The 26364-nt window shown below is 38.1% G+C and overlaps 2 long non-coding RNA genes across 3 annotated transcripts; one reads left to right on the top strand and one right to left on the bottom strand.

Annotated features, from left to right (window-relative positions):
- Nucleotides 1-289: 289 nt before the first annotated feature.
- On the top strand, nt 290-4061 carry LOC112442334 (uncharacterized). The gene is made up of 2 exons (XR_003030435.2): nt 290-918; nt 3480-4061. It is a non-coding gene; the product is annotated as an uncharacterized lncRNA (long non-coding RNA).
- On the bottom strand, nt 1582-21988 carry LOC112442331 (uncharacterized). Of its 2 annotated transcripts, none has more exons than XR_009491579.1 (3): nt 20892-21988; nt 20165-20353; nt 1582-1914 (listed from the first exon to the last, which is right to left on the bottom strand). It is a non-coding gene; the product is annotated as an uncharacterized lncRNA (long non-coding RNA). The 2 variants fall into 2 exon arrangements; XR_003030432.2 differs by having other exon boundaries at nt 21811-21984.
- Nucleotides 21989-26364: the final 4376 nt, after the last annotated feature.

Raw genomic sequence — 26364 nt, 5'->3', positions numbered from 1 at the left:
AAAAATAAGATTAAAATAATTCTGATGGCAATTTTACAGGTTAACATCCTCAGGTCTATTCTGCCTCTCCCCTATTTCTGTATCTCACAACATTTCCTGGGGTCCTTTGCCCTTTGACATTTCAGCAGAAGCAGCATTATGGATTGTCTCCCCCAAATTCATATTCTGAAGCCCTGACCTCTAATAAGTTAACCATGGGCTTCCCTGGTGGCTCAGTGGTAAAGAATACGCCTGCAAATGAAGGAGACGTAGGTTCAATCCCTGGGTTGGGAAGATGCCCGGGAGAAGGAAATGGCAACCGACTCCAGTATTCTTGCCTGAGAAATCCCATTTGGACTACTGTCCATGGCGGGCAACAGTCTGTGGGGTCACAAAAGAGTTGGACATGATTTAGTGACTAAACACCAACAGCTGTATGTGGAGATGGAGTGTCTAAGAAAGTAACTGAGATTGTGAGGTCATAAGGGTGGGGCCCTGGTCTGATAGAATTAGTGTCCTTATAGTCAGACAGCATACAGAACGCTTCTCTTTCTGTCTCCTTGCCTATGCCTGAGGAAAGGCCACACGAGGACACAGCAAGAAAGCAGTCTAATAAGCCAGGAAAAGCAATCTCACACAGAAATCTTGATCTTGTACTTCTAGCCTTCAGAACTGTGAGAAAATAAGTTTGTTTTTTAAGCCACCCAGTCTATGGTATTTTGTTGTCAGCCCAAGCCTACTTATACAGGAAGGCAATGGCCAAATATTAGAGGGCAGAAGGAGGAGAAAAGCCTAGCTGTTTCTGCCCCCATTCCTTCTGCTCCTGTGGTGTCTCTATGAGTTGCTGCCTCTCCATAACTCCAGTTCCCCTCCAGGAAGCCCTTCACTTTGAGGCGACAGTTACAACCAAGACATTTCCATTCTGACTCTGGTTCCCAGGTGGGTTACACTGCCTGCCATGGTTCCTCCTGCTCTTGAGGTAGTAATGTCTTCCTGAGGTTGCCTTACTTGCTTCTGTTTGCTCCTCAACAATTCTATTATCTGTGAAGCAATTTTCTGTATAAATATTTCTGGATTAAAGACCTAGGGTGGCTTCCACTTTCTTGGATAGAGTTCGACTAATACAAGGGCATTTTACTTAACAAGATTATTTTTTCAGGGGTTAGAATGAGGCTTCTAGGTAATGCATCTCTCAGGCAATAATTGTTGGAAGTTCCTCACAATCCACTTTGACTGGATGAGTTGGTAATGTGAAATCTGTTTCTCATTTTCTGCTTAAGTCTCTATTTCTCATAAATCATATGCATTAAAAGAGCAAAAGAGCAGCTTAAAAGCTTCCTCTAGCATATCATAAATTATGGTGTTCACTTTTTATTTTTTCATGCTGTTTCTCCTTCTTGCTTACTTATTTTTTGTTATAAATCTGTCAGTCTGAATTAAAAAATGATAGAACCAACATGATCCATGATAAAATTTACTGCTAAGAGACGCAGAGAAATCATGAACTCAGACATACTCAGACATTGATTTTGTCATTGTGATTGCTGCTCTAAGCAGTGGTCCTTTAGCTGTTGTACTAGGAGATGAGTTCTGAGTCACATAGATAGTTTACTTATTTATTTATTTATTTTTTTGTCCACACTTTACATTGTGCCTAGAAAATTCTCTGGATGGAATTTGTCTATAGATGCGTATTATATTCTGATGAACATATATCTGCTCAGTCATCCAAAGCATCTTCTATTACAGTGAAGATAACTTTGTAATATAGCAGCACACAGGCCACTGAAATGTCTCTCTTAGGTAATAGTAAACAGTTGCAATTGACTAGGAGAAACTTTGATGCGGCTCCACTGGAAATTTGTCTGAATATGTTTTTCACTTTGATTTCTTTCCTTAGGGCCTTGATTTTCTTTAGCATATTTCAAGTGAGGACTGCAAGAAAATGAGATACAAGATTTTAATTAAGACTTAACTGTCCAGCTCCCACAGGAAGGATTTTCTATACATCTTGACCATGAATACAAAGTGTTTATTGTACACAATTCATTATAATATTTCAATATTTATTAATGCCCCCAGGAGATGTGATATGCTTTCTTCTCAATTGCTGTAATGTTTTGCTTCATTCAACTAAAAAAAGTATTGTTTAATTATATAAATGTTAATATACCAATATTTTAATTGAAATCATGACAATAATCTAAGTTATAACCTCAAAAACATATTTTAATCTATAATTATCTGTATTTATAACAAATTCTATGCCCTTTTGTTCATCCAAATTTTCAACTAAGCAAATAGGATAGTTTTCTCAACTAGTATTGGGAATGTCATTAGCTTGCCCTCAAAAATCTCTTCCAACCCATGTGTGACTCCAATCATTGTCATAAAGACTCACTTGGCTAAACTACCAGAATTTTAAATTTACAGAACCCTTTTCTTCTCAAGCTTGGGAAGCAGGTACCAATTTCTCAGTATCTTCATCACCATTACCATTATCAAATAATACTTACTGGTCTCCCCCAGGTTCATGATGCTGGCCTGGAAACAACTAATTATGTTAATTGCCTCTGTCCCTTTTTTTGTAAGAGAAATCTGCCCGAGAGTTATGCAGTATAAAAAGAGAAAGTGAGAATTAACTATCAGATCCAGATCATGTGTTCTGATGTACTCCACCGCACAACCAGTATTTTACAGTAATTGAAGTATACTGTATGTTTTCTTCTGAGCTAAAACTGAGCTTGGGAAAAAATTTCACTTTCTACACTGTGAATTTGCTGTGCAAGAAATGGGAAGAAATGTCCCCAGTAGTGTCAAAATGACTGCTGCTTTCTCTTCTCTTGGCAATTAGAGAATTGTGGCCCCAGGTGACGGGGTAGGTACAGACACAGGACGTTCATTCTTGATTGACAGGCTCATGAAGCCTGCTGGGGGATTCCCAGGAGTAAGTGGAGGAGTCCTTTGCCTTCAGGGCTGGTTTGGAATAAGCCCTAGATTCCTGACTAAACAAATACTTGGATTCTCCTTCATATCAGTCAGAATTAGAGTTAGAGGTGGAAAGCTTGTAAGGGACAACCTCTTAAAAAGCATCTCTCATAAATCTTCTACAGTAGATACTGGTCCTGTCTCTGATTGACATGGTTCTATGAGAATTTTAACACTTTGGGTTTACAGTTTCAGTACTTGATTCTTTCTGCCTGCTCAGAGTTTCCCTCCAACTGGCACAGTGGACCAAACAACAAAACATATGGCATAAGAATATGCTAATTTTCCTGAAATTAACATGTGGGCTTGTGACCAAATTGAAGAATTTAATTATACTCTTTCCATAATTTAAATATAAAAGAATATAACTATCAAATGATATGAATTTAGCCTTAATAAATGAAATGCATGCTTACAATATAGCAGTATATCTTTTCAAGTTGAAAGTAGTCTTTTTTTGTCTTACAGGCATTACTATTCAAGTCATAATAGAATCACTTTCTTTCTTTCAGACTCATCTGGAGTCCCACTTGAATTCCTACATCAGGCTACTAATTTCTATCACTGTCCATTTTTACAGTCTGCTGCAGAAGAAACTTGGCAGCCACGACCTGTTTCTTGAATTTCAGGCAACTATATCTAATTACTTACTGGAAAGCTCAACTTGGATGCCCCATAGACTAACTGAAACTTAACCTGTAAAAAATTGAAGCCATGATATCCACCTATGAAAAACCTTTCTATGCTGGCATTCCTTAGTTCTGTGAGTGTCATCCCATATAATTATGTATCCAAGAAAGGAATCTGGAAATTGCCACTTCATATACTATCTTGCCATCTCTACTCTCAGCAACTAAGTTCATGTCTCCAGCATGTCTTGAATGAAAAATATACCAATATGCATGAATATACATACACACACACAGTAATATAATTTTAAAGTCCAACAACAGAGGATTTGTTACACAAATCATCTATACATATTCTCATTCAATAGAATACAGTGCAGCCATTAAAATACTGATATGTATATATTTAAAGTTTTAAAGTATGGTATAATTCCATCTGTAATAAAAAAAAATGCACGCATCAGTTCAGTTCAGTTCAGTTGCTCAGTCATGTCCGACTCTTTGCTACTCACAGCACGCCAGGCCTCCCTGTCCATCACCAACTCCCGGAGTTCATTCAAACTCACGCCCATTGAGTCAGTAATGCCATCCAGCCATCTCATCCTCTGTCGTCCCCTTCTCCTCCTGCCCCCAATCCCTCCCAGCATCAGAGTCTTTTCCAATGAGTCAACTCTTCCCATCAGGTGGCCAAAGTACTGGAGTTTCAGCTTTAGCATCATTCCTTCCAAAGAACACCCAGGGCTGATCTCCTTCAGAATGGACTGGTTGGATCTCCTTGCAGTCCAAGGGACTCTCAAGAGCCTTCTCCAACACCACAGTTCAAAAGCAACAATTCTTCGGCACTCAGCTTTCTTCACAGTCCAACTCTCACATCCATACATGACCACTGGAAAAACCATAGCCTTGACTAGACAGACCTTTGTTGGCAAAGTAATGTCTCTGCTTTTCAATATGCTATCTATGTTGGTCATAACTTTTCTTCCAAGGAGTAAGGATCTTTTAATTTCATGGCTGCAGTCACCATCTGCAGTGATTTTGAGCAAACTTGATTTTTTTCTTTTTGTAAGAACATAACTTAAAACTGACAAAGTGGTTATGTTGAAGAAAGGAATAAAGGATTGGGTAAGGTAGGAAGATTTTCCTTTTCTTTTCTTTGTTTTAGGTGGTTTAAATTTTTAAATTTAAATTTAAAATTAAATTTCTTCCATAAAGAATAATTTTAAAACTTCCAATGAACTCATTCATATGATGATAATTTATAAGGATTGGAAAAGAAGGAACAAAATTCAGTCTCAAGGAACCTAACTATAGGAGTAAAACATATTACAAGAGGTGAATGCGTTAGGAGGGTAGCTGGTAAGTATCAACGTCTTCACAGAAACACTGAAATTGAATCAAAGTGCTGACCCCTTTTTCTAGAGTCACTAAAATGGGCCCTGTCTGGGCTTTCAAGGAGCCCAGATTTGACTCATCCTCTGGAAGAAAAAACAGAAAGCGTGAGTTGCAAGTGCTGAAATCTAGATGTGTTGATAAGGTATAGATGAGTATTGGTAAACCATGGTTCAGAGAAGCTCCAGAATGTGAATGGTGTTAATTGGAGTGGTCTCCTGAGAACAGGTTGACCTCAGAAACATCCATTTGTTCGTGCTTTCAGAACAGCTAAGAAAAACATCACTTACTTCCTCAGTACACAGCCATGAGCACTAATCTGTTGTCATGTACTGTTCTTTAGTTGTTTTTAATTCACATGACAACTTTTAAATTATTAGTGTCCTTATATTAGTTGCTCAGTTGTGTCTGACTCTCTGTGACCCCATGGACTGTAACCCACCAGGCTCTTCTGTCCATGCAGTTCTCCAGACAAGAATACTGGAGTGGGTTGCCATTCCCTTCTCCAGGGGATCTTCCTGGTCTCCTGCACTGCAAGCAGATTCTTTACCGTCTGAGCCATCAGGGAAGCCCATGGTACAGATGAAAAAGACACAGTTTAGAGAGGTTAAATAAACTTGCCTAAGGTCAGATAATAAGCACCAGAGTCAGAATTTAAACCAGTTATTAGGAAAAGAAAAGTTTCGGTGACCCAGGTGGATAAATGCAGAGTCCTAGGCAGACAGTACAAGTGAACATGAAGAATCAGATGTAACATATCAAACAGGAAGTGGTAGAAACAATGTGAACTAGAGAGCCAAAAGCAGAAGCTGACTTTTTATACAAAGCAAGAACTCAGAATCGTTTCTTTAGTCAGTAGGTTCAAGCCTTAATTGCCTTATTTTGGATTAGTGCTTCCTTTCTTGGGTATTTTGACAGAGGATAACCAGGCAACTGGCTGTTTCTTCAGCATAAACCAATTTGCCACAGCCTGAAAATTTTCATGCCTCCTGAGTGCCTTATATTTGGGTATATCATCAAAATGACACCTGTGTTTTGTGTGGAGACAATTTGGGAAAGTTTCATTAAAAAGGGTCAATAATTTTTCAATCTCAGTCTCAAAATTTATGTTACTGCAGCATGTGCTCAGAAAATGCCTGCTTGCCTGCTGGTCTAGCATGCAGAGAACAGACTTAACAAATAAAAGTCTTTTGACTGGAGACAAATCATCTAATCTCCTTTCTTTTTCCAAACATCTGAAATAGAGACTGTGATAAACAATGTATAAGGTTGGAGTTCAAATTGAAAATGGGACCTCATTTCTCTCTCCCTGTACTCTTAAAAAGAAGTTATTAAGCACTATTGAACTAGATGCTTCACCCACATTATTCTATTTAATTCTCACAAAGACCCTGTGAAAGTGTAGAATTTTATACTGTTAATATGATAAAACCATGACTCTGAGAAGTAATTGTGTCAAAAAAGTCACCAACTAAGTGCTCATACACAATGTGGTTGTACATGTTATTTCAGTTGCTTTTTTATACCTCCTTCCAACCCATTAAATTTTCATTTTTAATTTGACCAACCTCCATTAGGTGTTTTCAGCTGCTGGCACACTGTATCATGGTCATCACCCACATCTTCACTATATTCTCAATAACCATGATCATGTCCTCAATAAACCTCATGATCTCTTCATGCTCCTACCCTCCCCATCCTGTTGAAGAGAACAGAAACCCTGGAGTTCTTCCTTGACTCATCCATCTTTTCTCATTCCACATCCAATTCCATTTTAAAACCCTCCTAATTGTCCCTCTACAAATTGTTCATGAACTCCTTATTGCCAAATTCAGACTTAAATTGAAGAAAGTAGGAAAAACCACTAGACCATTCAGGTATGACCTAAATCAAATCCCTTATGATTATACAGTGAAAATGACAAAAAGATTCAAGGGATTAGATCTGATAGACAGAGTGCCTGAAGAACTATGGATGAAGGTTCAAGACATTGTAGAGGAGGCAGTGATTAAGACCACCCCCAAGAAAAAGAAATACAAAAAGGCAAAATGGTTGTCTGAGGAGGCCTTACAAATAGCTGTGAAAAGAAGAGAAATGAAAGGCAAAAGAGAAAAGGAAAGATATACCCATTTGAAGGTAGAGTTCCAAAGAACAGCAAGGAGAGACAAGAAAGCCTTCTTCAGTGATCAATACAAAGAAATAGAGGAAAACAATAGAATGGGAAAGACTCTTCAAGAATATTAGAGATGACAAGGGAACTTTCATGCAAAGATGGGCACAATAAAGGACAGAAATTGTATGGACCTAACAGAACCATCACGACCTAACACCATCACAATGGTGTGATCACTCACCTAGAGCCAGACATCCTGGAATGCAAAGTCAAGTTGGCCTTAGGAAGCATCACTACGAACAAAGCTAGTGGAGGTGATGGAATTCCAGTTGAGCTATTTCAAATCCTAAAAGATGATGCTTTGAAGGTGCTGCATTCAATGCTCCAGCAAATTTGGAAAACTCAGCAGTGGCCACAGGACTGGAAAAGAACAGTTTTCATTCCAATCCCAAAGAAAGGCAATGCCAAACAGTGTTCAAACTACTAGACAATTGCACTCACCTCACATGCTAGCAAAGTAATGCCCAAAATTCTTCAAGCTAGGCTTCAACAGTACGTTAACCATGAAATTCCAGATGTTCAAACTGGATTTAGAAAAGGCAGAGGAATAAGAGATCAAATTGTCAACATCCATTGGATCATTGAAAAAGCAAAAGAGCTCAAGAAAAACATCTACTTCTGCTTTATTGACTATGCCAAAGCCTTTGACTGTGTAGATCACAACAAACTGTCAAAAATTCTTAAAGATATGGGAATACCAGACCACCTGACCTGCTTCCTGGGAAATCTGTATGTGGATCAAGAAGTAAGTTAGAACTGGACATGGAACAACAGACTGGTTCCAAATTGGGAAAGGAATACATCAAGGCTGTGTATTGTCACCCTGCTTATTTAACTTATATGCAGAGTGCATCATGAGAAATACTGGACTGGATGAAACACAAGCTGGAATAAAGATTGCCAGGGGAAATATCAATAACCTCAGATATGCAGATGACATCACACTTATGGCAGAAAGTGAAGAACTAAAGAGCCTCTTGATGAAAATGAAAAAGGAGAGTAAAAAAGTTGACTTATAACTCAATATTCAGAAAACTAGGATCATGGCATCCGGTCCCATCACTTCATGGAAAATAGATGGGGAAACAATGGAAACAGTGTCAGACTTTATTTTTGGGGGCTCTGAAATCACTGCAGATGTTGACTGCAGCCATGAAATTAAAAGATGCTTGCTCCTTTGATGAAAAGTTATGAGCAACATGGGCAGCATATTAAAAAGCATAGACATTACTTTGCCAACAAAGGTCCATCTAGTCAAAGCTATGGTTTTTCCAGTAGTCATGTATGGATGTGAGAGTTGGACTATAAAGAAAACTGAGCGCCGAAGAACTGATGCTTTTGAACTGTAGTGTTGGAAAAGACTCTTGAGAGTCCCTTGAACAGCATGGAGATCCAACCAGTCCATCCTAAAGGAAATCAGTCCTGAATATTCACTGGAGGGACTGATGCTGAAGCTGAAACTCCAATACGTTGGCCACCTGATGCGAAGAACTGACTCATTTGATAAGACCCTGATGGTGGAAAAGATTGAAGGTGGGAGGAGAAGGGGACGATAAAGAATGAGATGGTTTCATGGGATCACTGACTCAACAGACATGAGTTTGAGTAAACTCTGGGAGTTGGTGATGGACAAGGAAGCCTGGCGTGCTGCAATCCATGGGGTTACAAAGAGTTCGACATGACTGAGCAACTGAATTGAACTGAACAAATTATTCTTTCCATTTCAATGCTAGCATGCTAGACAAAACTACTGTGAGCTCTCAGTGGCACATTTGCAGCAGCCCCTTCCCCTAAGACTTCTCTCTATGCCTCAAACCCATTCTCCATAGAGGAAGAGCCTGGGAGATCCATCCATCCAGTTACAGGGATTCTATTATGCAAATATTGATCAAGTCAATCATCCTTATTCTACCCTCAAATCCTTATTCTATTTAAATATTTCAGTAGTTTGCTGACCTAAAGATCAAAATCTTTAACCTGACCTAAAATGCCTATCTTATTGGCTCTAGTGTGTATTGCTTCCCAAGGCATCCAATTCCTTTCTCTTCATTCAAGCTTCAGGAGAGGTAGAAACTGCCAGATGCCACCTGCCTTGGAGTCTGAGACTACAATATTCCTCTGCTTCATAAATTCCCTCCCACCACTCTTTCTTTTGACCTCAGTTTAATATTTGTACTTTGGGAAAGCCTTTCTCAGCTTTCCTAACTAGATTTTCCTCCCTACCGATGATCCAGCACTTTGCTTCTTGGGTGAGTGAGTGAGTGATAGTTGTTCAGTCATATCTGACTCTTTGCAACCCCATGGCCTGGAGCCTACCAGGCTCCTCTGTCCATGGAATTCTCCAGGCAAGAATGCTGGAGAAGGTTGCCATTTCCTTCTCCAGCTTCTTGGTACAGAACTTAATTTTATAACTACTCAGATGATATAATCTCCTGATAGACTCTAAGCTTCATTTTATGGAGCCATTGTTGTACACTAGTGAATTCCCAAGACCTATCTCAATTCTTGGAAAAAGTGGCTTCAGTCAGTGTCTGCTGAATGCAAATTTTTGTTTATGCTATTCCTCTATAAAAAATCAAATTGGCCTTATTTCCATTCACTAATTAAAAAAGGTCCATGATGTTTGTTTTGACTGTTCCAATAAGCATTATCTTCTTTGAATATCACATACTATTGGCATTTACTTGTTTTTTCTGTTTCTCTAGGTGATATGCCCCCTTAAAACAAAGGGTCATCCTATACACATTTGTTGATTACCTGCTCCACTGCATCCCTCCAGATTATATTACATCTTTTCCCACAAACACTACTAATTTAGATTTGGTATTAAATAAATAATAATAGATGTGAGGTTTCATAAAACTCATTAGGAAATGGAGGGAGGGAGTGTGAGAGAAAAGGGAACCCTCTTACACTGTTGGTGGGAATGCAAACTAGTACAGCCACTATGGGGAACAGTGTGGAGATTCCTTAAAAAACTGGAAATAGAACTGCCTTATGATCCAGCAATCCCACTGCTGGGCATACACACTGAAGAAACCAGAAGGGAAAGAGACACGTGTACCCCAATGTTCATCGCAGCACTGTTTATAATAGCCAGGACATGGAAGCAACCTAGATGCCCATCAGCAGATGAATGGATGAGAAAGCTGTGGTACATATACACAATGGAGTATTACTCAGCCATTAAAAAGAATACATTTGAATCAGTTCTAATGAGGTGGATGAAACTGGAGCCTATTTTACAGAGTGAAGTAAGCCAGAAAGAAAAACACCAGTACAGTATACTAACGCATATATATGGAGTTTAGAAAGATGATAACAATAACCCTGTATACGAGATAGCAAAAGAGACACTGATGTATAGAACAGTCTTTTGGACTCTGTGGGAGAGGGAGAGGGTGGGATGATTTGGGAGGGTGGCATTGAAACATGTATAATATCATATATGAAATGAGTCGCCAGTCCAGGTTCAATGCACGATACTGGATGCTTGTGGCTGGTGCACTGGGACGACCCAGAGGGATGGTATGGGGAGGGAGGAGAGAGGAGGGTTCAGGATGGGGAACACATGTATACCTGTGGCAGATTCATTTTGATATATAGCAAAACCAATACAATATTGTAAATTTAAATAAAATAAAATTAAAAAAAAAAGAATCAATGAAAAAAACAGCTCAAAAAAAAAAAAATTAACATCACTCTCTTTTTGAAATTCAGTGTATACCTGACTTTGGAAGTTTAAAAAAAAGTATTGCAACATACAAAGATGTAATGAGAAGAGAAAAATGAAAACCAAATAACAGACAATTGTCAACAAACAAAGAATAGAAATATGAAAGCTATACAGAATGAAACTTAAGGGGAAATTTATTTTTTAAATGAAAATCGTTTATATTGATTAAGAGCCAATCTATTAAGTACCTCTTGCATATAAATTCATATGCACTGAATATAAGATCGTAAATGTAGGACAAACTGACAGAAATATAAGGATAAACTGAAATAACAATTATTCTAGAAAGCTTTAACTTACCCTAGAAATGGTCATGCACACACACAGATATGAACACATATACATACACATGTGAACACACACATACTTACATATGACATTGAACCCAGTAAGTAGAGACCTCACATCATTTGCTAATGCCTTCATGGCACTTAAGGAAGTTTTTCATATGCAAGGGTCAAAGAAAATTCCCATAAATTGCTAAACCTAGATACTATTAAAGCTGTGTTGTATAGTATAAATAACTGAATAGTATAGTGAAAAGTTATCTAATTACTTGGAAAAAGCACAGATTAATTTTTTAAATCTTAAAGATGAAATCACAAAACTGAATGAGTGGACTATATAAGCAAATTATACTGAATACAAAAATGTGGTATTTAGAAGAAAATTTATTGTAGCACAAGGAGACTAAAAAAAAATATATATATATATATATATATATTTAAATGCATAAGATAAAATACACAGGTGGACTAATGTTGACACTTTATGACATTTTAGATATTTTTATTATAAATAAACAACTTCATATAAGGTTGATTGTTTCCCCAGTTTCCTCCAAGATCCATCACTGTCTATCACAAATTTGATGTACTAAAAAACCTTATTTATTATACTCTTAATATTTATTTACAGGATAAAAAAATAGTATAATTTTGCTTTTAATTACGTATATGGTAGGTAAAAAAATTCAACTTGTTTTTTTTTTTTTTTTTTTACCATACATAATTGCACTAGTTTTGCCAAACATCAAAATGAATCCACCACAGGCACACATGTGCTCCCCATCCTGAACCCCCCCTCCCCCCGCCTCCCCACACCATCCCCCTGGGTCGTCCCAGTGCACCAGCCACAAGCATCCAGCATCGTGCATTGAACCTGGACTGGCATCTCGTTTCATACATGACATTTCACATGTTTCAATGCCATTCTCCCAAATCTTCCCACCTTCTCCCTTTCCCACAGAGTCCATAAGACTGTTCTATACATCAGTGTCTCTTTTGCTGTCTCGTATACAGGGTTATCGTTACCATCTTTCTAAATTCCATATATATGCGTTAGTATACTGTATTGGTGTTTTTCCTTCTGGCTTACTTCACTCTGTAGAATAGGCTCCAGTTTCATCCACCTCATTAGAACTGATTCAAATGTATTCTTTTTAATGGCTGAGTAATACTCCATTGTGTATATGTACCACTGCTTTCTTATCCATTCATCTGCTGATGGACATCTAGGTTGCTTCCATGTCCTGGCTATTATAAACAGTGCTGCGATGAACATTGGGGTACACGTGTCTCTTTCCCTTCTGGTTTCCTCAGTGTGTATGCCCAGCAGTGGGATTGCTGGATCATAAGGCAGTTCTATTTCCAGTTTTTTAAGGAATCTCCACACTGTTCTCCATAGTGGCTGTACTAGTTTGCATTCCCACCAACAGTGTAAAAGGGTTCCCTTTTCTCCACACCCTCTCCAGCATTTATTATTTGTAGACTTTTGGATTGCAGCCATTCTGACTGGTGTGAAATGGTACCTCATAGTGGTTTTGATTTGCATTTCTCTGATAATGAGTGATGTTGAGCATCTTTTCATGTGTTTGTTAGCCATCTGTATGTCTTCTTTGGAGAAATGTCTATTTAGATCTTTGGCCCATTTTTTGATTGGGTCATTTATTTTTCTGGAGTTGAGCTGAAGGAGTTGCTTGTATATTTTTGAGATTAGTTGTTTGTCGGTTGCTTCATTTGCTATTATTTTCTCCCATTCTGAAGGCTGTCTTTTCACCTTGCTAATAGTTTCCTTTGATGTGCAGAAACTTTTAAGTTTAATTAGGTCCCATTTGTTTATTTTTGCTTTTATTTCCAATATTCTGGGAGGTGGGTCATAGAGCATCCTGCTGTGATGTATGTCAGAGAGTGTTTTGCCTATGTTCTCCTCTAGGAGTTTTATAGTTTCTGGTCTTACGTTGAGATCTTTAATCCATTTTGAGTTTATTTTTGTATATGGTGTTAGAAAGTGTTCTAGTTTCATTCTTTTACAAGTGGTTGACCAGATTTCCCAGCACCACTTGTTTTTATGCTTAACATGTCTTTAGGATCAACACACATTGATAAATGAATATAGAGATCATATTCACTCATCTTATCTGTTTTTCAATATACCATTTAGTTTATTTAATCCATTTTTCTACTCTTAGTCTTATAGGTAGTTTTTAAATTTTTTGATTAGAGACAACAGAGAAAATGATCATTGTACTGATTTCTTTGTTTATTTGTGAGATAATTTCACTATACCTAAAAGTAGATTTATACCTAAGAATTGGCATTAATTAGGTATACATTAAACTTAAAAAGTGAGTTACATCCTGTAGTTACAGATGGTGGGTACACCTTCTTCCACTTTGCTAGATATTGTGAAATTGTTCCCTAAAATAGTTGAAATATTTATACTATAATGTTCAGTTCCCATTTCATCAAATTCTTAAGTCAGTGTTTTTAATACATTTTTATTTTTGCCAATTTGATAGGTACACAGCTATTTCCTTGTCTTAATTTGCATTTTCCCTGTTTATTATGTTGAACTGATTTTCTCGTGCATTTGGTTCTTCAGGTTACTTCATATACATTCATCATTTTAAATCATGTGCTTTGCTTCATTGCTCAGCTGTGTCTGACTGTTTGCAACCCCATGGACTATTGCCTGCCAGGCTCCTCTGTCCATGGGGATTCTCCAAGTGAAAATACTGGAGTGGGTTGCCGTGCCCTCCTCCAGGGGATCTTCCCAACCCAGGGACTGAACCCAGGTCTCCTGCATTGTAGGCAGATTCTTTACCATCTGAGTCATCAGGGAAGCCCTTTTAAGTCATATAATTATTCATATTCTCATGAGATCATTAGTTACTATGGACTCTCATTTTTTGTTGTTGTGGAGACTGAAAACATTTTCTCCTAGTTGGCCGTTTCTCTTTCACTTTGTATATTTTATTAAATATAAATCTCCATTTTAGTATAATAAATATGTTTGCTACAAAAATAAAAAGCCTGAAAATACTAAGTGTTCAATTAGAGAAACTATTTTTTTAAGCTAAAAGGAAACTATAAGAATGACGATAAGAACAAAATCAGATGTGAGTTAATCAGAAATTACAGGCTTCCCTGGTGGCTCAGTAGTAAAGAATCCACCTGCAAATGCAGGAGACGTGGGTTCAATAGCTGGGTCAGGAAGATCCCCTGGAGAAGGAAATGGCAACCCACTCTGTTATTGTTTCCTGGAGAATCCCATGGACAGAGGAGCCTGGAGGGCTACAGTCTATGGGGTCACAAAGAGTCGACACAACTTAATGACTAAACAATGATAAAATTATACAGAGGACAAGAGCTGCTGCTTTGAGCCGCCAGTGAAATTGACAAACTTCTTGTCTTAGCAATGAAGAAGAGGGCAAATGTAAATGATGTTAGAAGCAAAATTAAGATAATCATAAAAATAGAATTAACTAATAATGAAAGGAAAGCATATGCAATCTTTTACTAATTTTTTAAAACTATGAACTAAAGGGACCGAATTTTTTAAAAAACATAAAGGATAAATTCAACTTGGAAGAGTGAGAAGATTCAAACCATATAACCTCTATAACCATAGAGGATATAGAAGAAAACAAAACATAGCTCTCCCTCCATCTCCAAAGGCACCTGACACCACCACTTGTATGCTGATATATCCCAGTCTTCAAGGGGCAGTTAATTATGTTATTTATGCTTCTCTCATTCCAAAAATTTATTCTATGACTTTAACCTGAAAAATTAATTCTACAGTTCAAATCTAAGAGGAAATGCAGTTGACCCTTGAAAATGTTTTGAGTTTGAGGCACCCACCTGGACATAGTCAAAAATCCATCTAATGTTTTATCTGACTTAGAGACAAAGGAACCAAAAAACCTAAGGGGAAGAAGCTGAAGCAGTTGAATTAGGACTCAAAACTTTGTTCTTTTGATTCCACATATTTTGATCCCTAATCAAAGAAAAACTTTTCCCTACATTTAATAATTTAAAATATGTAGAATAAAAACTCAGGTACTGTATTCATTGAAAAAAAATTCACATATAAAAAGAGGACCTGTGAAGTTTAAATCTTTGTTGTTCAAGGGTCAACTGTACTCCAGAATTGCCAAGTATATTTGGAAAAAGTGATGAATTTTGACTTGGGTGGCACTTTTAGTAAAGAAACCCCCTGCCAATGCAGGAGACATAAGAGATGTGGATTCCATCCCTGGGTAGGGAAGATTCCCTGGAGTAGGAAATGGCAACCCACTCCAGTATCCTTGCCTGGGAATCCCTTGAACAGAGGAGCCTGACAGGCTATTGTCCATAGGGTTGCAAGGAGTCAGACACGACTGAAGCGACTTAGCACACACGTATGCAATGAATTCTGACTTGCCCCAGCACATAATCAGAGTATAAGAAATAGTTACAATAACTTAAGCAGTTTAGTATTTTTCTTAGACAAATACATTAACTTGGAAGAATATGCTAATTATTCAGTTCAGTTGTGAAAATAGTATAAGATTTGAAAAGCTATTGGGATAATTGGTGGAAAACATGTTAGCATTTATTTTACATCAAGTTAAATCATCTGTAAAAATTAAAAATCTAATTCAAGAACCAAATATTATAATTTTAAAATGAAAGAATTTTAACACAGGAAATATAACAGTTAAATAGGAAAAGATAAATAGATATGACCTAAGTTTTATATGAGGAAAACATATAATTGATAGACACAGAGACAATATTCCCATATATATAGGATTCCAAAAATCTCATATCACTAACAGAGAGCATCTATAAGTCAATAACAAAAGCCAAACAGAATATAGAGGTAAATTCCAGAAAAAGTGTACAAGTGCCCAGAAAACACAGGCCCTGTCATACTTGAAATATGAGTAATAAAAACTAAAATAATAGCTAATATTCTTTACCTAAAAATTGGTGTACATTTTAAAAATTATAATATTTAGTGCTATCAAGGGTGTGGACAATGGAGTATACCCATTCTTTTGGTGGGTGAGTAACTGATTAAAAAGTTGGATGATTTTAAATGTGCATACACCTCAGTCCAATTATTCCACTTTCATGTATAGTAGAGAAATACAATGGAATAGGAAAGGTCAGAGATTACCTCAAGAAATTGGAGATATCAGGGAATATTTCATGCAAGGATGGGCATGATAAAAGACAGAAATAGTAAGAACCTAACAGAAGCAGAAGATATTAAGAAGAGGTGGCAAGAATACACAGAAGAACTGTACAAAAAAGATCTTCATGACCAAGATAATCACAATGGTGTGATCACTCACCTAGAGCCAGACATCCTGGAATGCAAAGTCAAGTTGGCCTTAGGAAGCATCACTACAAACAAAGCTAGTGGAGGTGATGGAATTCCAGTTGAGCTATTTCAAATCCTAAAAGATGATGCTTTGAAGGTGCTGCACTCAATGCTCCAGCAAATTTGGAAAACTCAGCAGTGGCCACAGGACTGGAAAAGAACAGTTTTCATTCCAATCCCAAAGAAAGGCAATGCCAAAGGATTCTCAAACTATCTACAATTATGCTCATTTGACACGCTAGCAAAATTATGCCAAAATCCTTCAAGTCAGACTTCAGCAGTATGTGAACCGAGAACTTCTCAGATTACAAGCTGGTTTTAGAGAAGGGAGAGGAACCAGAAATCAAATTGTAAAAATCTGTTGGATCATAAAGAAAGCAAGGGAATACCAGAAGAACATCTACTTTTACTTCATTGACTATGCTAAAGCTTTTGACTGTGTGGATCACAACAAACCATGGAAAATTCTTAAAGAGGTGGGAATACCCGATCACTTTACCTGCCTCCTGAGAAACCTGTATGCAGATCAAGAAGCAACAGTTAGAACTGAACATAGAACAACAGACTGGTTCCAAGCTGGAAAAGGAGTACAAGGCTGTATATTGTCACCCTGTTTATTCAACTTAAATGCAGAGTACATCATGTGACATGCCAGGCTGGATGAATCACAAGCTGGAATTAAGATTGTCAGGAAAAATACAAAAACCTCAGAAATACAGATTATATTACTTTTATGGCAGAAAGTGAAAAGGAACTAAAGAGCCTCTTGATGAAAGTGAAAGAGGAGAGTGAAAAAGTTGGCTTAAAACTCAACATTCAGAACACTAAGATCACGGGATTCAGTCCCATCACGTCATGGCAAACAGAAGGGGAAAGAGTGGAAGCAGTGACAGATTTTATTTTTCTTTGCTCCAAAACTACTATGGACTGTAACTGCAGCCATGAAATTAAAAGACTCTTACTCCTTGGAAGGAAAGCTATGACAAACCTAGGCAGTATATTAAAAAGCAGAGACATCACTTTACCGAAAATGGTCCATGTAGTCAGAGCTGTGGTTTTTCCAATAGTCATGTATGGATGTGAGAGCTGGACCATCAGGAAGGCTGATTGCCACAGAATTGATGTTTTTGAATTGTGGTGCTGGACAAGACTGTTGAGAGTCCCCTGGATTGCAAAGAGATCAAACTAATCAATCCCAAAGGAAATCAACCCTGAATATTCATTGGAAGGACTGATGCTGAAGCTCCAGTATTTAGGCCACCTGATGCAAAGAGCTGACTCACTGGTAAAGACTCTGATGCTGAGAAAGATTGAAGAGAAAAGGAGAAGGGAGGAACAGAGGGTGAGATGGTTAGATAGTATTATCGACTCAACGCACATGAGTTTGAGCAAACTCCGGGAAATAGTGAAGGTTGGGAGAGCCTGGCTTCTCAGTCCATAGGGTAGCAAATAGTTGGACAGGGCTTAACAACTAAACAACAACAACAGAGAAACACTATGTTTATAGTGGAGAAATACTATGAAGATGCATGTTCCCAGCAGTATCGTTTAATAGCAAAAACCCAGGTGGTCCTAGTGGTAAAGAATCCACCTGCCACTGCAGAATAAGTAAGAGATGCTGGTTCCATCCCTGAGTTGGGAAGATCCTTTGGAGAAGGAAATGGCAACTCCTTCCAGAATTCTTGCCTGGGAAATTCCATGGACAGAGGAGCCTGGCAGGCTACAGTCCATGGGGCCACAGAGTCGACATGACTGAGCAACTAAGCACACAGAAACAGCCTATCTCTATGGTTAGTTAAGGTACTTCCATGGGTGATAGAAGAGTAAACAGTAATCGAAATAAACAACAGTGTAACACGAGTGTTAATAAATACAATGATTAATCAGAGTAGACATGGACTCTGAATAACTGGTGCAAGAATACAACTGTATACTCACTTGTTTTCAGTCACAGATGCATCATTTTAGACAGTTGCTTTTAAATTTAGGTCTGATTTGTGTGAATTACACTTGAAGATGTCCATAATATTAATATGCTGTTTCAGGGAAATAGAGTAATTTGCATGCAGACTTCTATCTATACACTTTCAATGATTTCATTTTTTAGTGATAAATAAAAGAAACAAAAATACTACTCTTTCTATGGCAGAGTGTGGTACATATATTTTTCAAAATATTTTGAAATATGTAATAATATTAATTAATAATGCATATTAATACTTTTATTTAAATCTCATCATATTTTCTTTTTTTTAAGGTTTTTTTTTTATTTTATTTTTAAACTTTACATAATTGTATTAGTTTTGCCAAATATCAAAATGAATCCACCACAGGTATACATGTGTTCCCCATCCTGAACCCTCCTCCCTCCTCCCTCCCCATACCAGCCCTCTGGGTCGTCCCAGTGCACTAGCCCCAAGCATCCAGTATCGTGCATCGAACCTGGACTGGCGACTCGTTTCTTACATGATATTTTACACGTTTCAATGTCATTCTCCCAAATCTTCCCACCCTCTCCCTCTCCCACAGAGTCCATAAGACTGTTCTATACATCAGTGTCTCTTTTGCTGTCTCGTACACAGGGTTATTGTTACCATCTTTCTAAATTCCATATATATGCGTTAGTATACTGTATTTATCATATTTTCTTATATGTCTTAACACTTCCTCTAATCAGCTGGTCTCTTTCCCTTCCTGCCTCACAGAAGAAATGACCCAGCAGAGAGAAGGGAAAGTACTGAATTTTGAATTTTACAAGTTTAATATTCAGGAAGAAATGGAAATATTTCATAACTCAGGGCATGGAGAAGAGATTTGGAAAAGACATGGTGAAGTCAGAAGGTACTACTCAGCTGACTTCTTTCATCAAAGAGGAAAGAGGAGAGTTAGAAGGTAAACAGTAAGATCTTGATCGAATTAGGTTTATGAGACAGAAACTCAGAATCCCCTTCTTCAGCCATCCTCAAGCAAAGTCAGATTAAGACCAGGGTGGGGCAATGACAGTCTGCAAACCCTTTCCAGAGAAGTGGCTGTGTGGAGTGTCTGGGCACATAGATCTGAGTCAATTTCACAGTGTCAGGATACCCAGGATGGTGCAAGAGTGGGGGAAGTTCCCGTACTCCTGAGAGAAGATAACAGGGCTTCTTACCAGTCCAAGGAGAGCAGGAACTTAAAACTAGGATCCGCCTGACCTTTAGAGGCTCTGCAGGGAGGGACCTATATGAATCCACCACCCACCACCATATTAGACAAGAATCATCTCAATAGCGGAGAAGGCAATGGCACCCCACTCCGGTACTCTTGCCTGGAAAATCCCATGGATAGAGGAACCTGATAGGCTGTAGTCCACGGGGTCGCTGGGAGTAGGACACAACTGAGCGACTTCCCTTTCACTTTCATGCATTGGAGAAGGAAATGGCAACCCACTCCAGTGTTCTTGCCTGGAGAATCCCAGGGACGGGGGAGCCTGGTGGGCTTCTGGGTTTTGTAAGCTCACAACTGTGGGCCCAATTCTGAGGAAAAAGGTGGGGTGTGATTGAGGGGAAGAAATTATTCAGTAGTACAGAAGCTCCTACTCTAAGTGGTTGTAGAAAAAGAACATTACCATTTTCATACCATGGAGTTTGTAGAGTGAGACCTGTATCTGCCATCACCGTGAATCTCTCTTTCTTCAAATGCCAATCTCTCACTGTAGTAGTATTCCCCCTGCCCCACCAAAATATTTTAGGGAGCCAATGGAGATTTTCACTTTTTACTTTATAAACTTGTTTCATGTTGAAATTTTTTCAGCAGTACACACTTCTCCTGTAATTAAAAATAATAAAGAAAACAATAACTGACATTCTCCCACCGCCATCCAAGTAAAACAGCAGGGTAAAATAAATCTCAAATGACTTGAAGGTTATATGTTTCCAAAATAAGCATCCCTTTAATTATTAGCTGCAGTAATCATTTGTATTTTCTGCATTTAAGTTTAAATTAATTAGCCAAATAAAATATATGAAGCTTTAAGAAAAAAGAATACTGTGAAATGCTTTTGTTGGACCTGCTTCTTTTCATAGCCACAATTTTCACAGCAATTGAGGCCACTTTTAACTCTGTTTATGTCTGTTAATGACAGAATACAGTCTTTCAGAATTTTCTAAGACAGCAGGGCAGAATTAATGGCAGTTTCAGCTCTCTTAAAGATTGATGCAGCACTGCAGTGCTTAGCAAAACCATGTGATCTTTTAATCAATCACTGAAATAAATCTATGCAACTGGTGTCAGGAATAAAAGTCATTCTACACTCACCTTCCCGATTCCCTAAAGACAAAGGGAATGTAATCCAAATAAGACTCACCGAGCCACACTACCGAGCCTCCACTCCCAAAGGGATTTCAGATTTGTCACCATTCAAAAGACTCGTCTTGCCATGAAAAAAATGGAATTTGGCATATTTCTCTATAAATATGAAAGTGATGGAGCATCCCTTATGGTCCTGGCACATGAATAGGCTAAGTCAGAATATTACTGCATGAATCTCTAATTCCTAATGGCTGACATGTAAACTGTAGATGTATCTTTCCATAGGTTCCTAGAAACATTTTGCAGAAATCTTATGATTCATTCTTCTCACATAAGAGTTAATGAAATTTTTTCTACACAGATTATTTTTTACTCTTAAATATCTGGAGGAAAGAAGTCCCTCTAAAGATATAATTCATAGCCTCACTCCGCTTCCTTCTAGGAATTTCTTCCCCATAAAATCAACTCTTGACTTAACCCAGTTAATGGAAAAAATGAGTGAACCAGTGAGTACAGAATGATAAATAATTCAAAAAGTAATTTAACCTTGCCCTGCAGTACAGTGGGACCATTACATAATGAAGAACAAAGTAATGGTATCTTAGTAATATTTTTAAGAGCTTTTATCATTACACAAAATTCAGGTATGTATTAAAGGAGTGGCCATATTTAATGCTCATCAAATTCAGTATCAAAATAGCATCTTAAATTATCTTTTTGGCCTCTGTGAGCACATTGCTTTTCTCTGAACACTTGTCACTTGCCTTGGATCTCACTGAATATGGAGGTAGAGAAAACAGTGTAAATGTACAGTTGATATGAGGAGATGTAGCTCTCAGCCTTATACCTCTCCTTTTTCTTTTGCCATAGCATGTGGACCCCAGGATGAAAAGCACACCAGGGTCTTCACAGCAGATCAGGGGAATGGGAAAGGAATAGGGAACGAGTGAGCAAAGCTGGGAAGCTAACTCAACTGAAATGTTGGCGCCAGATGGAGCATTCAGCAGGTGTCCAAGTCCCCGTGTCCATAGAAATATGGTTAACTTGAGTTGATCCTGACAGTCATAAGTACCCCAGAGCATGTGCTGACACTGTGGAGACATAACAGACACAGTTTCAAAGGGACATTATGCTCTATGTAAAGAGCATCACAATGCTAGATTGTCACAGCAACAGCTAGGATTACATCCAAAGTTCCAGTTTCCTGAGAGAGAAAAATTCTGGCTGAATGTCAGGGCCAGTGAAATTCTGCAGCAGAAGCCAGGACACTGGGAAGAAACCAGCTACATAGACCAGACAAACAAGTGGTCTTCAGGGAAAGAGCTGTGTTTCTCTGGACTAAAGATTGTCCAGGCATTACTTTGAGCACACCAGATATTACAAGGTCCCATCACCTAGTTCCCTGGAAGCTACTATAATGTTCTCTAATTGGTCCAGAAACTGAGCAGAAATGAGTGTTTGGTGGAGGGCCTCTGGGCTGAGAAAGTCAAGAGCATCACTTATTAAAATGTTTCTATTAGCCAGATATTTGATATCCTCTCCCACCCAAACACTGAGCTTCCAGGTGCCTGAGAGATCTAGGACATGGATAAACCACAAGATTCCTTCTAGGAAGCATTTCTCACCCCAGCAGAGCTTAACATCAAATCATCCCATATTTTTAAGTCTTGGTTTGAAGATGATTTATTGTCATTTCAAAGTATATGCAACTTTGTGGTTTATAAATGGAAACTGGGTGAGATATATCCTTTGAAAGACATTCTTTAAGGCTATGTTTAATTAAACTCTAGCAGTCAGAATGATGGTGTTCTTGGCAGAATTTCAAAATAAAGCCCACTCCGAGGACAGGACATGAAATTATATCACAGCAAGGGGCATTTAAGCAAGATCCTAAGATGGTAATGCCAATTACAGTGACTTTGGAATACAGGACTGAGAGTGCACAGGAGGCTGTAAAATTAGGTCAGGACATTTTCGATAACAAGGTATGTTGAAGCGCAATGTCACCTAGAAGCAGACGATTCAGGTTTTAGGATTCAATGATCTCTCTCACTTTACCATAAAATGTAAAACATAACGTCGTTAAGAAGACATTTAACCAACGTTAAATGTATAACATTTTCTTCATTGAAATAAATGATAAAAAGTAGATGACATATGAAGACTATTATAAATTTTGCCAAAACTAGATATTTGCATACTGGAAAACTCATAACTAAGGATTTTATGCCAGGAATCAGACAAGCAGCACAGTGACACAATTTCAACACGACTGATTTTGATTCAGGATGAATGAGTAGTCTCCTGCTCAGTGAAACTTATTACTTCCTCTCTTTCTAATGCAATGAACAGAATCAATCTGTATTCAGAAAGGTGGTCTTCATGTCTCTACTGTGTCTGTGTCAACTAAGAATGTCTCTGTGATCCGGAAAGAGCTCTATCCTAAAACATTACTCTTGTTGGAGAAGTGTCTTTTAAAAAAATTTTAGGAGGCATGACAAACTATAGTATTGTGGAAAGGTGTTTTGGAATTTGATAGCACACTGGCAAAAACCACATACACATCCTTCAGAGGAGTAACTCTGTTCTAAACACAGTGTTATAATTACAGGTTTGATTCTGTGTGTGTTCTCAAGCCTTGAGACATAAAAATATTAAATTTTCTTCCCTAGAAACAATAAAGGGTTTCTTATATCTGATTATTTAGAGTGGCAGAGACCACATCTTGTGCTGAATTAGAAAGAATGATTTATCCATTAACACCTTTCACCCATATAGTAAGGAAATAAAATCCTGTTAAATTCATGAGACTCTGTACCTCAGGTGTCCCTTTGTTTTGGATAAATAGGTGTCCCCAAGCCAGCTTAGTTTATCTTTAGAGGCAGGGAGCTTAATGTAAGAACTAGCCTTTGAACTTGAAGAAAGCTGAGAGGTATGTCAGCACCAGCCTCAGCAAAATGGTATCAAAGCCATTTTGAGTGTAACTTCTAGATGAACCAATTAGGAGTGATCCTTTTAGAGCTGAGACCAGAAACTTATTTATATATATGTGTGTGTGTGTGTGTGTGGCCAAGACATAATGAAAGACGGTTTTAGCACAACGGGGGAGTTAGGAGAAAACGCAGTCATGTGAGTGAGAAAGGAGGATTCAGCCTTTTTATTTGTATCTTAGGTCTGGCTACTTCTGATAAAATCCTGTAACACTGGCAGGCTTTCTCCAAAGTTCCTAAGGCTGCTGCTTGTTCAAATCAGTCAGCAGAGTCACCTTCCAGGTGCCCCTGTCCCCCAAGAACAGTTGAGAATAATGAAATCATAAGGTTGGAAGGTGTCACATGGTTCTAGTCCAAGGAACTCATTCTGGAGTATCCAGACATACAGAAACAAGACATTTATTCTTCCAAAGGCAGTTCACTTCATAATTGTGCAGCTCCAGCTATTAGAGAAATCTTGCTTGTTAAGAGTTGAATTCTCTTCGTCTGTAGCTTCCTCTCCTCTTCACTGTTGCCAGTATTACTACTTGAATTTATACTAAACAAAAGTAATGTCTGTGGCAGTTTCTCAAATGTTGAAGCCCAGCTATCTTGTTATCCCTGAAGCTTTATTTATTTATTTTTCTTCAGTGGAAAACACTGTTGTCTCTTTTGACCATTTTTCAAATCTAACATGATTTCAGAACCATTACCAGCATAATGGTTTTCTTTTAAATACACTGAATCCATTTATAACTTAAAAAAAAAATGGCATTAAGACCACAATCACTCTAAAGCAGGAAAAATCTAGAAACAGGAAAGTTGGCCTCTTGCCTCCCCTTGCTTCCATTAATGCAGACTAAGTTCACACTATTCTTTTTTTAATTTGGCAATGTCAATATTTCATTGTCTAGAAGTTCTTCTTGAACAAAACTCTATTAATACATTTTCTATATTTATGTTCTGATGGTAAATCACGTTTTCCTCATTCTATACTTGCACAGTTGTTTTAGGCCCAAGCACGGGACCTTGTGTTTTTCTAGATTAAATTGTATCTTGCTAAAATCAGACGAGGTTGGTCATAACTTTCCTTCCAAGGAGTAAGCGTCTTTTAATTTCATGGCTGCAGTCACTATCTGTAGTGATTTTGGAGCCCAGAAAAATAAAGTCTGACACTGTTTCCACTGTTTCCCCATCTATTTCCCATGAAGTGGTGGGACCGGATGCCATGATCTTCGTTTTCTGAATGTTGAGCTTTAAGCCAGCTTTTTCACTCTCCACTTTCACTTTCATCAAGAGGCTTTTGAGTTCCTCTTCACTTTCTGCCATAAGGGTGGTGTCATCTGCATATCTGAGGTTATTGATATTTCTCCCAGCAATCTTGATTCCAGCTTGTGTTTCTTCCAGTCCAGTGTTTCTCATGATGTACTTTGCATATAAGTTAAATAAACAGGGTGACATTATACAGCCTTGACGTACTCCTTTTCCTATTTGGAACCAGTCTGTTGTTCCATGTCCAGTTCTAACTGTTGCTTCCTGACCTGCATACAAATTTCTCAAGAGGCAGATCAGGTAGTCTGGCATTCCCATCTCTTTCAGAATTTTCCACAGTTTATTGTGATCCACACAGTCAAAGGCTTTGGAGTAGTCAATAAAGCAGAAATAGATGTTTTTCTGGAACTCTCTTGCTTTTTCGATGATCCAGCAGATGTTGGCAATTTGATCTCTGGTTCCTCTGCCTTTTCTAAAACCAGCTTGAACATCAGGAAGTTCACGGTTCACATATTGCTGAAGCCTGGATTGGAGAATTTTGAGCATTACTTTACTAGCGTGTGAGATGAGTGCAATTGTGTGGTAGTTTGAGCATTCTTTGGCATTGCCTTTCTTTGGGATTGGAATGAAAACTGACCTTTTCCAGTCCTGTGGCCACTGCTGAGTTTTACAAATTTGCTGGCATATTGAGTGCAGCACTTTCACAGCATCATCTTTCAGGATTTGGAATAGCTCAACTGGAATTCCATCACCTCCACTATCTTTGTTCGTAGTGATGCTTTCTAAGGCCCACTTGACTTCACATTCCAGGATGTCTGGCTCTAGGTCAGTGATCATACCATCATGATTATCTGGGTCATGAAGATCTTTTTTTTACAGTTCTTCTGTGTATTCTTGCCATGTTTTCTTAATATCTTCTGCTTCTGTTAGGTCCATACCATTTCTGTCCTTTATCGAGCTCATCTTTGCCATGAAATTAAAAGATGCTTACTCCTTGGAAGGAAAGTTATGACCAACCTAGATAGCATATTCAAAAGCAGAGACATTACTTTGCCAACAAAGGTCCGTCTAGCCAAGGCTATGGTTTTTCCTGTGGTCATGTATGGATGTGAGAGTTGGACTGTGAAGAAGGCTGAGCACCGAAGAATTGATGCTTTTGAACTGTGGTGTTGGAGAAGACTCTTGAGAGTCCCTTGGACTGCAAGGAGATCCAACCAGTCCGTTCTGAAGGCGATCAGCCCTGGGATTTCTTTGGAAGGAATGATGCTAAAGCTGAAACTCCAGTAC

This window comes from Bos taurus, chromosome 2, assembly GCF_002263795.3.
Source record: "Bos taurus isolate L1 Dominette 01449 registration number 42190680 breed Hereford chromosome 2, ARS-UCD2.0, whole genome shotgun sequence".
Classification (NCBI taxonomy): Eukaryota; Metazoa; Chordata; class Mammalia; order Artiodactyla; family Bovidae; genus Bos; species Bos taurus.
This window is presented reverse-complemented; position numbering and strand designations above follow the sequence as displayed.